At 43.9% G+C, this 12500-nt stretch overlaps 1 long non-coding RNA gene across 1 annotated transcript in view; it reads left to right on the forward strand.

Annotated features, from left to right (window-relative positions):
• The window catches only part of LOC135116456 (uncharacterized), a 239226-nt gene that overhangs the window by 33680 nt on the left and 193046 nt on the right, over positions 1-12500 (forward strand). The window contains exon 2 of the long non-coding RNA XR_010276344.1: positions 12444-12500. This exon is cut by the window's right edge and continues 13 nt beyond it. This is a non-coding gene — a long non-coding RNA (uncharacterized LOC135116456). The remainder of the gene's footprint in view (positions 1-12443) is intronic.

Genomic DNA, 12500 nt, shown 5'->3' on the forward strand with positions numbered 1-12500 from the left:
GACCAAACGCCAGAGCCTTCAATGGAAGAGTCCGGCGTCGCCACGGCCGAAGAAAGCAAGGCAGTCCAGGTCCAGCTTCAAGGTCATGTTGATCGCTTTCTTCGATGTGAGGGGCATCGTCCACTGCGAGTTCTTGCCACAGGGCCAGACAGTCAACCAACATGTGTACAAAGAAGTACTGCGGCGTCTGCTTCGTGCAGTGCGCGAGAAGAGGCGGGAGTTGTGGCAGGGCAACTCGTGGCTGCTTCACCACGACAATGCGCCTGCTCACAATGCCCTGAGCATCAGAGAGTTCTTGGCCAAGAAGAACATCGCCGTGCTGGAGCAACCGCCCTACTCACCTGACCTCGCTCCGTGCGACTTCTTCCTCTTCCCCAAGCTCAAGGAGGTCATGAAGGGGACCCGTTTTGATGATGCGGACGACATCAAAAAGGCCGTGACGACGGAGCTGAGGAGCATCCCGCAAGAATCCTTCCAGCAGTGCATGCAAGCCTGGCAGAGAAGGATGGACAAGTGCATGCGGTGCCAGGGGGATTACTTCGAAGGAGATAACCTATAGTTTGTAGCCTGGATGTGAAATAAAACTTGTGTGGCACCAGTCCTGGAACTTTAATGACACACCTCGTATTTTATACCCATAAATAACCAATAGACCATAAGAACATTTCACCAACCAGAGCATCCCTCTCCCTCCCCCCCTCTCTCTCTCTCTCTCTCTCTCTCTCTCTCTCTCTCTCTCTCTCTCTCTCTCTCTCTCTCTCTCTCTCTCTCTCTCTCTCTCTCTCTCTCCCTCCCTCCCTCCCTCCCACAGGCGTCCCCCGTCAGTACTGCGGTCGGATAATACCATATCACCGCGTATAATAATTGCACTCCGCCAACACGCAGATTATTGGGCTTCGGTCCCAGCGGAGGCGGCTAATTGGCTGTCTTCGATTTATGTGCCGGAGGCTGGGTCGAGAAAGCGGCAAATCAGACATACATACGGACGCTCTAAACCCTCACGCCGCCGTAATTGCAGGTGAATATTACGGGCGGGAGAGGCGGCGCGACCAAGTTGGCCCATTACTGGCTGAGCTATCCGCTAATTGTGCAAACTTGCGCCACATTGCTCGCGCATTTTGCTGACGGATGGCTCGCCTGTCACCTGTCATTACTACTACTACTACTACTACTACTACTACTACTACTACTACTACTACTACTGCTGCTGCTACTACTACTACTACTACTACTGCTGCTGCTACTACTACTACTACTATTAGTACTACTACTACTGCTACTACTACTACTACTACTACTACTACTACTACTACTACTACTACTGCTGCTGCTGCTGCTGCTGCTGCTGCTGCTGCTGCTGCTGCTGCTGCTACATCTCTTCTCATTCTCTTATTCTTTCTCCTCGCTCTATTATACCCATATTACAAGAGAAAGAAAGAGAGAGAGAGAGAGAGAGAGAGAGAGAGAGAGAGAGAGAGAGAGAGAGAGAGAGAGAGAGAGAGAGATCGTCAAATTTCCATATTATGCATTTATTAATTTTTTAGGGTTGTTTCTGGTCTGCTTACTTCTTACCATGCATAATATTGTCCACGAATCAACATGCAGCTCACCACGGCCTTGCACCGGAAACACACACACACACACACACACACACACACACACACACACACACACACTATGTAATAGCACATTTCTGTCACCCCAAAAATTGCCGTGCAATCAAACCAAGTAACATATGCTAACCAGATTATACATGCCTCCCTCCCTCCCTTCTTTCCCTCTTCCTTCTCTCCTTCCCTCCATCTCCCTCTCTCTACCTTCCCTCCCTTTCTCCCTCCCTCTCTGCCTTTCTTTCACCCTCCTCCTTCTCCTTGTCCTTCTACTCAGTATCAAGTTTTCTTATTGTGTGTGTGTGTGTGTGTGTGTGTGTGTGTGTGTGTGTGTGTGTGTGTGTGTGTGTGTGTGTGTGGGGGGGTGAATGGATTGATATGTGTGTTTTTCTTGTTTTCACTTGTTTGCTGGCTTGTCCTCTTCTTCTTCTTCTTCTTCTTCTTCTTCTTCTTCTTCTTCTTCTTCTTCTTCTTCTTCTTCTTCTTCTTCTTCTTCTTCTTCTTCTTCTTCTTTCTTCTCCTCCTCCTCCTCCTCCTCCTCCTCCTCCTCCTCCTCCTCCTCCTCCTCCTCCTCCTCCTCCTCCTCCTCCTCCTCCTCCTCCTCCTCCTCCTGCAAAACTGCAAAATAAGTAAATTTGCAGACGACACCAAAATAACGTCTGTGTCACAATGGCAGGAACTGCAGTGTGACCTCAATAAACTAACAAGCTGGGCAGAAAAATAGCAGATGAGATTCAATATAGAAAAGTGTAAAATTCTACATATCGGAAGCAACAATGTTCAGGCGAGATATGTAATGAATAACACGCCACTGTCAAGCACCGATAAAGAAAAAGATCTTGATGTCGTTGTGGCAAACGACCTAAAGCCGAGTCAATACTGCACAGAAACAGTAAAGACGGCAAATAAATTAGTAGGGTTAATTGGAAGAACCTTTGAATTTAAATCAGAAAAGGTTATACTTGCCTTATATAACTGCGCCCTCATCTAGAATACTGTGTACAGTTCTGGTCACCATACTACAAAAAAGACATTGAAAAACTAGAAAAGATACAGCGCAGAGTCATAAAGATGATTCCAAGATTGCGCAGTAAGTCGTATGAGGAACGACTGGAACAACTAAATCTATTTAGTTTAACAAAACGCAGGATAAGAGGAGACCTAATTGAAGTGTTCAAAATTTTCAAAGGATATGGTAACATTGATGCACATAAATATTTTACCATTGATCATTCTAACCTAACAAGAAATAATGGATTCAAGATTATACCCAAACGTTTTAAATTCCACGAGGCCAAACATTTTTTCTTTAATCGTATAGTAAATATATGGAATAAACTTCCTGCTGAAATTGTGAACAGCAATACTATAAAATCATTCAAAAATAAAATAGATAAATATTTAAAAACAAATCCCCAACAAGCTCTCTTCTTGTCCGAATAATTACTAAATTCACTAATAAAGTATTTTATTTTACAGACACCAATTTTATTATAAATTGTGTTCATTTTCAGATAGGCGTGTAGAGTTCACCGTAGGGGAAATAGTAGAATTTCCTTTCATCATTTCCTATGAAAATTTATGTCAGGTTTTCCATAGTGCATGGTACTTTTCCCAACTATTTCCATGCCAGCGCAAGCTGGAGGGAGTGGTGGGTGGGGAGGAGCCTTCTGCTGTGCTGTCCTGTCTCTCTTCCCTGTAGCTAGTTAGAAGTAGTTACCAAACAGCCTTGCAAGGACCAAAAGGTCTGTTGCTATTTGACTTTCCTTTGTATTCCTTTGTATTCTTCCTCCTCCTCCTCCTCCTCCTCCTCCTGCCCATCCTCCTGCTCCTCCTTCCCGCTCCCGCCCTGCATACCTGAGACCACTAATCACCTCATTATCAACAGGTGAGGGCGTAAAAATGACCCCTGATGGCATTATAATCTGGAGTAATTGTTGCGAATTAAAGGAATCCACGACCATTAGTGTGTTACGATCGTGTCTTTCTGTGGCTTCTTTGTTTCGTGGTCTTTGTGACGCACGTCTTGTGATGGTGGTTAAGATAGATTTGTAAATAGGTAGACAGATAAATAGACAGATAGATAGGTAGATAGATAGATAGATAGATAGATAAATTGATTGATTGATTGACTGATAGATAGATAGATAGATAGATAGATAAATAGATAGACAGATAGACAGAGATATATAGATAGATAGACGGATAGACGGATAGATAGATAGACAGACAGACAGACATACAGGTAGATATATAGATAAATAGATAGGTAGATAGATAAATAGGTAGGTGAATGGACAAGTAAATAGATAAGTAGATAGACAGATAGATAGATATATAGACAGACAGACATGCAGATAGATAAATAGATAAAAAAAAGAAGAGAAACAAGGAAAAACAATATATAAGAAGACAGACTCAAGATACACCGACAGAAAGAAAAAGAAGAGAGAGAGAGAGAGAGAGAGAGAGAGAGAGAGAGAGAGAGAGAGAGAGAGAGAGAGAGAGAGAGAGAGAGAACGCGACAGTTTACAATAAGACAGGCACTTAGGCACTTCGATAACTAATAACAGAGTCAACAGTACAAGTATTGACTATTTGGCTTGTATTAGTATTAGTCATCTGGGAGCATTATGGACCGCGGCTCGGCACTCCCTGGCGGCACTAAACACAATATTAGAGGCGCTGGTCCGGAAACTCATTAAGAAACTGTGAGCAGGATTGGATTCCACGCTAAGGTCATTATGCTGTCAAGGAGAACTGATCTGGAGACAAATTAGTCGTGCAGGAGGAGGACAAGGAGGAGGAGGAGGAGGACGAGGAGGAAGAGGAGGAGGAGGAGGAGCAGGAGAGTTTACACTATCATTTTCATATTTTTCATTATGAGTTGGTATAAATCTCTCTCTCTCTCTCTCTCTCTCTCTCTCTCTCTCTCTCTCTCTCTCTCTCTCTCTCTCTCTCTCTCTCTCTCTCTCTCTCTCTCTCTCTCTCTCTCTCTCTCTCTCTCTCTCTCTCTCTCTCTCTTCGTCCCCACTTAACCCACTACCTACACACCCACCTACACACACACATACAATACGGGAACACAGTGTTGACTTAATCAGCGTATCATTTCTGTATTCATAGGAAACAGGTTGTCGAAGCAATTTTTCAACATTAAATGCCTGCAGATTCATGGTTATTTCCGCAGAGCTCAGTCTTAGTTGTGCAGAGCCTCCAGATTAGGAACCAATACCGCCCCTGTCATTGCAATGGTATATTACTGATTTGCCGATTGTGGTTAATACGAGGCGCGCTGCTCCTGCTGCTGCTGCTGCTAGAGTCTCGGTGCAGGTGTTTAATAACGAACAGGTAAGCGCAAGGTGTATGCAGTGTTCACATGAATGAAGGGAAGTGAAAGTCTCAGGTGATATAGATGGTGGAAGAGGAGATTTGATAGAGGTCTTGAAGTGGCATACGGGATATAACAAGGGTGACAAAGAAGATTCTCAGGGTTGATAATCAGGATAGGATGCGAAACAACGGGTTCAAGCTTGGTAGAGTTAGAATGAAAAAAAAAATAGATACGTAGTAACTGGTTTTGAAATAGAGTGGTGGATGAATGGAAGACTCAGTAATCAAGTTGCTGGTACCGAGTCAATTGGGAGCTTTAGAAGATTACTCGTATTTATGAATAGGATGGTAGTTTTGCTTTTTTTTTTTTTTTTTTTTTTTTTTACGCAGGGACTGCCACTTGTAGACCTGATGGCTTCCTGCAGCTTTTCTTATTTTCTTATGCTGTTATACAAATGATACAGGTGATACGTCGACAGGTATAATATCAATGCACAAGTGAGGCAGGTGTATTGTGCTACCTGTGATCCTCTCTAGTTAATATATAGCAAGTTTATATGTGACGTAATATCACTGGAAAGCTTTTGTTTTATTATAAAGGACGATATCAGTTTTGTAATGCATTCAAGACTTTTATTTATGTGGCTTTGAAATGTGCGTTCAATTAACTGACTTTTATTTGTTGCAGATTTATGTAAGCTGTTTGGTCAATTGAATATTTATCTATCTGTATATCTATCTGCGTTTATCTATTTACCTGCCAACCAGCCCACTACTTACCTACCTATCTATCTATCTATCTATCTATCTGTGTGTCTATCTGTCTATCTGTCTGTCTATCTACCTGTCTATCTATCTACCTGTCTATCTATCTACCTATCTATCGATTTATCTTTATCTATCTATCGATCTATCTATCTATCTATCTATCTATCTATCTATCTACCTTTAAGCATTGCGGTATCTGTCTCTCCTCGCCTTTGCTCGCTTCCTTCCTTCCTTGCTTAGAATAAAGAAACAAATACTAGAATCTTAGATTGTCGGTGCCTTTAAAGGTTAAGACAATGAGCCTGTTAACTTAGCGGGATTTTAATCAGCCACATTCTTCATCTCTTGGGACGAGAAGTCTGTGGTGGCGCTTTGAATGTGCATATTGCGGAGAGAGAGAGAGAGAGAGAGAGAGAGAGAGAGAGAGAGAGAGAGAGAGAGAGAGAGAGAGAGAGAGAGAGAGAGAGAGAGAGAGAGAGAGAGAGACTGCTTTACTTTGTTTTAATACAGATTTTTATGCTCTATATATTCTTAATCTTAACTTGCTCTCGAAAATTCTCCTTTACTTATTCTCCCTCTCTCTCTCTCTCTCTCTCTCTCTCTCTCTCTCTCTCTCTCTCTCTCTCTCTCTCTCTCTCTCTCTCTCTCTCTCTCTCTCTCTCTCTCTCTCTCTCTCTCTCTCTCCCTAAGTAAATTAAGTGAGGCACTGAATTGCAGCGTCCCTTCGCGTCGCGCATTTTTTCCCTTCGCCTTCGCATTTCCATCAGGAGAGAATTCAGCCCAAGCAGGTTTTCTCAATTTTCACTGGCAGGTGGCGAGGTGAGGCCGTGCACACACACACACGCTCACATTCACACACACGCTTTTATATTAGTGTTTTTCTGCGTAATGTCATCAGTTATTTTCGGATCTTTCCTCTCGTGATTAATGTGTTTTGAAATTGCTTCGATTTTAATGAGTCCCACAACTAGTGCGCATATTCTGGCCTGCATAATCCCCACCCTGCTTCCCGGTTTGTAACGCTCACTTCCTTATCGTTATTGCAATTTTTTTTTTCATTAGTGTATTGTTTTTCTCTATCTTCTCTATCCTCCGTGACAAATAATGCAGTTGTAATGTTTTTTTTTCTATGAGATTTTTTTTTCTCATCAGTATATTTTCTTGCTCTCCGTGACAAATAATTCAGTTGTAATGTATTTTTTTGTAAGAGTTATGGTCTTTTTTTTTCCCAGAGAGTGATTTTCTCTGCTTTTTTTTTTTAATAACTTAGTTGCAATATTGTTATTTTTAGCATTTATGGCTTTATTATATTTTTTTTATAATATTTATTTTGCGTCCAGGAGGTGTTTATCATGTTTTTTTTTTCTAATCTTTCTGTTGCAGTGCTATTTTGAATTTGAGTCCTGATTTTTTATATATATATATATATATATTTTTTTTTCTGGTTTATGTACTATATTATTTATGTATCTATTATTACGTTCACATTTCTGCATAGAGGCGAATTAACTGATTTTTCATGTGATATTTTGTTTACTTTTCTTTCTGTGAGATTTACGATCTGGCTTTGCTTCCTTGTTTGGTGAGACTCGTGATTAGCCACACGGAAAACAGGCGGCGGCGGTGGGGGCAGCGGAGGTGGTGGTGATTGTGGTGATGTCGGTCGGTGCTCAATAATTCTTGACGGTATTAGACGCTCACCTTCTCACGTCATATCGCCCCTGATCCCGCCAGCTTTTCTGTCTTGATTTCCCAGGAGGGCGCGGCCTCTATAGGGACGGTATGTGTGTGTGTGTGTGTGTGTGTGTGTGTGTGTGTGTGTGTGTCAGTCAGAAGGAGGCGGCAGAAATGAGCCGGCTGTGCGCGCATCCGCCTCAGTGACGCCTCCTAGCGTCCCTCCCTCGCGATGACGATTTGGGTCACGTTATCAAGTGAACCGTTTTTCCCTCCCACTCACATTCCACACGGAATATTTACCCTTAGGAGGCTCCGTATAAGTGCTACAGTTCCCCACCCGGCAAGGCTCTCCAGAGAATGGGTTGTTTGGTAACGTGGGTCATAATAATGCATCGAGGAATAAACGTCAAGCGAGATAAAATCATGATAGATTCGTGATAAAGTCGTGTGATCTTTAATCTTATACCATCCCTGCATTACTTACGAGGCAATGATCCGGTAATAAAATAAAACCACAAAGAAAAGAAAGGAAAACAAAAGAAAACGCAACGACTGAAAGGGTTATTTCGGAAAATGGAATAGAGGAGAAAAGGAATATAAGAGTGTGAATAATGTAACAGATTGCACGATTTTATTACCAGTGAATGAGGTGAAAGAGTGGACGAAATTAGCAGCAGGTGTAATTCATTAAGTGAACCGAAGGGAAAAACGTGATTTGGGGAACTGAAAGGAAAAGTTGCGGGTTAAAAAGGAACAGATTGAAGGAGTAAACGGCGGGTCAGGCATTTTATGAGGTGTTACGAGCGACAGGTGGACTGAGAGAGAGAGAGAGAGAGAGAGAGAGAGAGAGAGAGAGAGAGAGAGAGAGAGAGAGAGAGAGAGAGAGAGAGAGAAGGAGAGAAAGAATAGACAGATAGATAGAATGAGAGTGGCAGACACACACACACACACACACACACACACACACACACACACACACACACACACACACACACACACACACACACACACACACACACACACACACACACACACACACACACACACACACACACACACACACACACACACACACGCACGCACACACGCACACACACACAAGCAGACTGAGACAAACAGGCAGACAGACAGACAGACAGACGGGAAAAAAGCGGTATATATATGAGGGAGCAACGGAAAGAATTAATGGCGTATCCAGTGAGGCGGCGGAAGGAGGGCGCTATAAAAAGAGAGAGGAAGACTAATAAAAGGGCATACTGGAGCAGGTGAGCGGAGGAAAGGAGAGGAAAACAACGAAAAATAAGAGAGAGGAGATAGAGGAGAGAAAGAGAATAAGGATAAAACACGCCACAAACCAGAGAAAAAACATCAAAAACACAGAGCAAGTTGAGAAAATTAATGCAATCCGTGGTGGGGGAAGAAAAATATTGCAGATTAAATATCACACGTGAGTAATTGAATAAATGAAAGTAATAAGAAACATAGGTGGCGTGAGCGTTAAGTTAGAGCCGAGTTGTTGTTGTAATCGCCGCCCGCCAGTAAAGGTCATTGTGCCTTGCCTGCGGTGCGCCGTGGCGAAGGTATACACGATTTCAAGGAACGTCTGAAGCATACGCCGTAATGAATGTTTAATTAAAGCCACACACCAACGTACGACAGGAATTAATTAAGTATGAATGATTAGGACACCAACATGACTGAGACGAAACGGCCGCGTGAACTGTCGATAATGGGAAAGTGTATACCTGAGTGAGAGAGAGAGAGAGAGAGAGAGAGAGAGAGAGAGAGAGAGAGAGAGAGAGAGAGAGAGAGAGAGAGAGAGAGAGAGAGAAACTTCCTGCCTGGTTCCGTATTTTCTGCTATTTATGAGCTAAATTCTTTCAAGAGGAAGATTTTAAGCCACTTCTGGTAATTTTGGACCCACGAGTATCTTTCACTGTCTCCTTTAGGGTCTGGCGCCTTTAGTGGACTTTATTTTATTTTTTTTATCAGTTTTATTTTGCCCTCCCAAAAAAAGAAATAACTGAAGACTAAGCACATTACCAGTACAACACACACTGCCACCAATACACGACTCACCACTAGAAAAAAAAAAAGTCTCCAAAAAGTAAAGTCAAAAGGATTAGCGGCCAACAGGTGTGATAATGCTTGTACTTCCCTTGTGTTCCTTTGTATTCCCATAAGTGCAGCAGCATTCATGAAGGGGAATCTTGGCAGACATTTCCCTTCCCCTTGCGAGGTGATTTTCTGTGATGATTATTATGGCGTCATTTGATCCTGACGAATGAGCGGCCGCTGGTATAATACGCGGCGCTCGGCGAGATTAATCGATGCTGAACGAGGCAGATAATGGCAAGAAAAGGAAGGGGAATGATGCTGCAGCCGCTGTGCCTTCCTCGTTCTCCTCTCCTTCCCCGCGTGCCACCTGGGTAACTGTGTATTACTGCTGCTGCTGCTGCTGCTGCTGCTACTACTGCTACAGCTGCTGCTGCTACTAATACTACTGCTATTATTATCAGTATCATTATATTTGCTGTTCTTGTTTTTTCCAGTCTTTCTGTTTTCTTAATGTTCCACATTACTTTTTAACTTGAATTAATATTCTCTCTCTCTCTCTCTCTCTCTCTCTCTCTCTCTCTCTCTCTCTCTCTCTCTCTCTCTCTCTCTCTCTCTCTCTCTCTCTCTCTCTCTCTCTCTCTCTCTCTCTCTCTCTCTCTCTCTCCTCCACCCACACAAAATAACATTCTCCCTCCACAAAGGAAGGGTTCCCTAATTATCTCATTAGCAGACGCGGTGTCACACAGGACTGAAGGTCAGACTGTGGAATTCTTAAGATAACACGCCTAACAAGACTGCCAGGCCTGAGGGGAACCCCGGCTTTTTATACGTTAAAGGGACATTGCCACCACACTGCGTACGGGGCTGCATCCAAGTAATTATCAAGGGAGAGAAATATACGTATGCACTGTTGGTTCAAGTAGCGTTCCTTACACTGGTATGTCCGCTGGTGCACCTTTGCGTCTTTAACGGGTCAAGGCCACCAGAGTCAATGATGCTAGTGAACTGTGATGTGCTGGAAGGTTGTGTGTGTCCAGTGCAGGTAACGTGAGTGGCTTACTGTAGTGTGTGTGTGTGTGTGTGTGTGTGTGTGTGTGTGTGTGTGTGTGTGTGTGTGTGTGTGTGTGTGTCTCTCTCTCTCTCTCTCTCTCTCTCTCTCTCTCTCTCTCTCTCTCTCTCTCTCTCTCTCTCTCTCTCTCTCTCTCTCTCTCTCTCTCTCTCTCTCTCTCTCTCCTCGTCGTCGTCTTCACACGGTACTTTACTGATTTATGGCGGACATTCACCTTCATTACCAATCGCTAATTGAATAACCCAGACGGAAAATTATTACAGAGACGAAGGAAAGATTTCAAAATAGTTCCGCCGGAGGGAAAAGAAAATGGAAAAAGAAAACGAACGCGTGATGAAAATTGAATTATGACACAAGTTTTGGGTTGGAGAGGTGAAGGAGAGGTATAGAGAGAGAGAGAGAGAGAGAGAGAGAGAGAGAGAGAGAGAGAGAGAGAGAGAGAGAGAGAATGGTCAGAGGTTAATGAGAGAACGAAAAGTGATCAGGTAAAAGTGAAATCTGTGTGTGTGTGTGTGTGTGTGTGTGTGTGTGTGTGTGTGTGTGTATTGCACTTTGCGACTGAGAAAGCGGGTGTCACATTAATTATAATTCTCTCTCTCTCTCTCTCTCTCTCTCTCTCTCTCTCTCTCTCTCTCTCTCTCTCTCTCTCTCTCTCTCTCTCTCTCTCTCTCTCATTACTGATTTGCTTTCTCCCCCAAGGCCGGTGTTCTTTTGAAGCTGAAAACTACATCATTGGTGCATCCTTTCACACCTGCGTTTGGGGCTAATAATTTCCACACCTGTTTCGTTTCATTCCGCTGATCTGATACAAACAAACCTCGCCTTTCCATTACACAATATTACGCCATTTAGGATGATTGTATCTGTGTGTCTGTCTTTGTATCTGTCTGTGTATCTCTCTCTCTCTCTCTCTCTCTCTCTCTCTCTCTCTCTCTCTCTCTCTCTCTCTCTCTCTCTCTCTCTCTCTCTCTCTCTCTCTCTCTCTCTCTCTCTCTCTCTCTCTCTCTCTCTGGCCTTGAACTGCATCCTTCCTTGCCTCTATTTTGTAAGCAGGATAATATTTTCAAAGCCTAACAGTTGCTTGCAAAGTCTGTGAATATTGGGTTCTTGAAAGTTGCTGGCGATGAGATATTGGTAACGCTGCTCTTCTTGTGGTGCTGGAGTGGCCGTAGAGAGAGAGAGAGAGAGAGAGAGAGAGAGAGAGAGAGAGAGAGAGAGAGAGAGAGAGAGAGAGAGAGAGAGAGAGAGAGAGAGAGAGAGAGAGACCTTGATTAATGATTGTAGACAATCATTAATCAATACATACGTATTGTACAATACGTACAATACGTACGTATTGTACGTAGTGTTAGGTTTCCAGTTGTCTTAAACAATCATGCAAGGCCAAGAGGTGTGCTGTTGTTCGTGCTTCCATTATATTCCTTAGTACTCCTTTGTGTTTCTTTGTGTCCCCTGCACTTCAGTCTCAGCAAGACTCAGTCACCACTAGCCCATCAGAGCCTCTTCCCAGCCCCGCGAGTCTGTGACCAGATACCTTGTGTATTCATCGGTCCCCTGCCGTATCCCCAGGCCTCCCCTGCCGCTCTGGTCCTGGCGAGGCGGCAGGATGGTGGCAGGGCGCCGCGCCTTTCATGCCGCGGGATCATTCGCCCAGAAAATTGAGTTGGTCTCCCGTGTGGCGGTGATTGGCTGACGTAATGGCTCGGAGAAACCAATTAGGAGGCTTGTCCTTAACCGCCTGGCTGGAATCACTGCCCGCCGCGGCATAATACCAGGCAGGAGTGACGGGGCGGCGGGATGACTAGGGAGACTAGGATGACTAGGGGCAAGGGCGACTTTGGTCCGCCCGTCGCTCAGCCTCAGCCCGATGCCTAACGCGATTATGTTCTGATCCCTCCCTAATACCTTCTCATTTTCATTCTTTTCAGGTAATCAGGAAAGTGTGGTTCGTCCGCCTTGATCTCCGCTGATCCCTGCTGACCCCC

The sequence above is a fragment of the Scylla paramamosain genome, chromosome 31 (genome assembly GCF_035594125.1).
Source record: "Scylla paramamosain isolate STU-SP2022 chromosome 31, ASM3559412v1, whole genome shotgun sequence".
Classification (NCBI taxonomy): domain Eukaryota; kingdom Metazoa; phylum Arthropoda; class Malacostraca; order Decapoda; family Portunidae; genus Scylla; species Scylla paramamosain.